Here is a 3,235-nt window from a genome sequence, read left to right as displayed (position 1 = left end):
CTATCTATGCATTCTGACACTCCAACAATGTGTTCTGCTTCAATTTGACTCATTTTACAAAGGTGCTTATTCCTGGAGTGAATATGCAGTTCTACTCAAAAGTAAGCAACTAAGCGAAATAAAGCCATGGAACGCTTATTTGCCTTCTATCTATGCGTTCTGACACTCCAACAATGTGTTCTGCTTCAATTTGACTCATTTTACAAAGGTGCTTATTCCTGGAGTGAACATGCAGTTCTACTCAAGAGTAAGCAACTAAGCGAAATGAAGCCATGGAACGCTTATTTACCTTCTATCTATGCATTCTGACACTCCAACAATGTGTTCTGCTTCAATTTGACTCATTTTACAAAGGTGCTTATTCCTGGAGTGAATATGCAGTTCTACTCAAGAGTAAGCGACTAAGCGAAATAAAGCCATGGAACGCTTATTTGCCTTCTATCTATGCATTCTGACACTCCAACAATGTGTTCTGCTTCAATTTGACTCATTTTACAAAGGTGCTTTTTTCCTGGAGTGAACATGCACTTCTACTCAAGAGTAAGCAACTAAGCGAAATAAAGCCATGGAACGCTTATTTGCCTTCTATCTATGCATTCTGACACTCCAACAATGTGTTCTGCTTCAATTTGACTCATTTTACAAAGGTGCTTATTTCTGGAGTGAACATGCAGTTCTACTCAAGAGTAAGCAACTAAGCGAAATAAAGCCATGGAACGCTTATTTGCCTTCTATCTATGCATTCTGACACTCCAACAATGTGTTCTGCTTCAATTTGACTCATTTTACAAAGGTGCTTATTCCTGGAGTGAACATGCAGTTCTACTCAAGAGTAAGGAGCGAAGCGAAATGAAGCCATGGAACGCTTATTTGCCTTCTATCTATGCATTCTGACACTCCAACAATGTGTTCTGCTTCAATTTGGATCATTTTACAAAGGTACTTTTTTTCCTGGAGTGAACATGCAGTTCTACTCAAGAGTAAGCAACTAAGCGAAATAAAGCCATGGAACGCTTATTTGCCTTCTATCTATGCATTCTGACACTCCAACAATGTGTTCTGCTTCAATTTGACTCATTTTACAAAGGTGCTTATTCCTGGAGTGAACATGCAGTTCTACTCAAGAGTAAGCAACTAAGCGAAATGAAGCCATGGAACGCTTATTTGCCTTGTATATGCATTCAGACACTCCAACAATGTGTTCTGCTTCTATTTGACTCATTTTACAAAGATGCTTATTTCTGGAGTGAACATGCAGTTCTACTCAAGAGTAAGCAACTAAGCGAAATAAAGCCATGGAACGCTTATTTGCCTTCTATCTATGCATTCTGACACTCCAACAATGTGTTCTGCTTCAATTTGACTCATTTTACAAAGGAGTGAACATGCAGTTCTACTCAAGAGTAAGCAACTAAGCGAAATAAAGCCATAGAACGCTTATTTGCCTTCTATCTATGCATTCTGACACTCCAACAATGTGTTCTGCTTCAATTTGACTCATTTTACAAAGGTGCTTTTTTCCTGGAGTGAACATGCACTTCTACTCAAGAGTAAGCAACTAAGCGAAATAAAGCCATGGAACGCTTATTTGCCTTCTATCTATGCATTCTGACACTCCAACAATGTGTTCTGCTTCAATTTGACTCATTTTACAAAGGTGCTTATTTCTGGAGTTAACATGCAGTTCTACTCAAGAGTAAGCAACTAAGCGAAATAAAGCCATGGAACGCTTATTTGCCTTCTATCTATGCATTCTGACACTCCAACAATGTGTTCTGCTTCAATTTGACTCATTTTACAAAGGTGCTTATTCCTGGAGTGAACATGCAGTTCTACTCAAGAGTAAGGTGCGAAGCGAAATGAAGCCATGGAACGCTTATTTGCCTTCTATCTATGCATTCTGACACTCCAACACTGTGTTCTGCTTCAATTTGGATCATTTTACAAAGGTACTTTTTTTCCTGGAGTGAACATGCAGTTCTACTCAAGAGTAAGCAACTAAGCGAAATAAAGCCATGGAACGCTTATTTGCCTTCTATCTATGCATTCTGACATGCCAACAATGTGTTCTGCTTCAATTTGACTCATTTTACAAAGGTGCTTATTCCTGGAGTGAACATGCAGTTCTACTCAAGAGTAAGCAACTAAGCGAAATGAAGCCATGGAACGCTTATTTGCCTTGTATATGCATTCAGACACTCCAACAATGTGTTCTGCTTCTATTTGACTCATTTTACAAAGAAGTTTATTCCTGGAGTGAATATGCAGTTCTACTCAAGAGTAAGCAACTAAGCGAAATAAAGCCATGGAACGCTTATTTGCCTTCTATCTATGCATTCTGACACTCCAACAATGTGTTCTGCTTCAATTTGACTCATTTTACAAAGGTGCTTATTCCTGGAGTGAACATGAAGTTCTACTCAAGAGTAAGGAGCGAAGCGAAATGAAGCCATGGAACGCTTATTTGCCTTCTATCTATGCATTCTGACACTCCAACAATGTGTTCTGCTTCAATTTGGATCATTTTACAAAGGTACTTTTTTTCCTGGAGTGAACATGCAGTTCTACTCAAGAGTAAGCAACTAAGCGAAATAAAGCCATGGAACGCTTATTTGCCTTCTATCTATGCATTCTGACACTCCAACAATGTGTTCTGCTTCAATTTGACTCATTTTACAAAGGTGCTTATTCCTGGAGTGAACATGCAGTTCTACTCAAGAGTAAGCAACTAAGCGAAATGAAGCCATGGAACGCTTATTTGCCTTGTATATGCATTCAGACACTCCAACAATGTGTTCTGCTTCTATTTGACTCATTTTACAAAGATGCTTATTTCTGGAGTGAACATGCAGTTCTACTCAAGAGTAAGCAACTAAGCGAAATAAAGCCATGGAACGCTTATTTGCCTTCTATCTATGCATTCTGACACTCCAACAATGTGTTCTCCTTCAATTTGACTCATTTTACAAAGGTGCTTATTCCTGGAGTGAATATGCAGTTCTACTCAAGAGTAAGCAACTAAGCGAAAAAAAGCCATGGAACGCTTATTTGCCTTCTATCTATGCATTCTGACACTCCAACAATGTGTTCTGCTTCAATTTGACTCATTTTACAAAGGTGCTTATTCCTGGAGTGAACATGCAGTTCTACTCAAGAGTAAGCAACTAAGCGAAATAAAGCCATGGAACGCTTATTTGCCTTCTATCTATGCATTCTGACACTCCAACAATGGTTC

Source organism: Zootoca vivipara, chromosome 9 (assembly GCF_965207765.1).
Source record: "Zootoca vivipara chromosome 9, rZooViv2.hap1.1, whole genome shotgun sequence".
Lineage (NCBI taxonomy): Eukaryota > Metazoa > Chordata > Lepidosauria > Squamata > Lacertidae > Zootoca > Zootoca vivipara.
Note: the sequence above shows the minus strand (reverse complement) of the source record.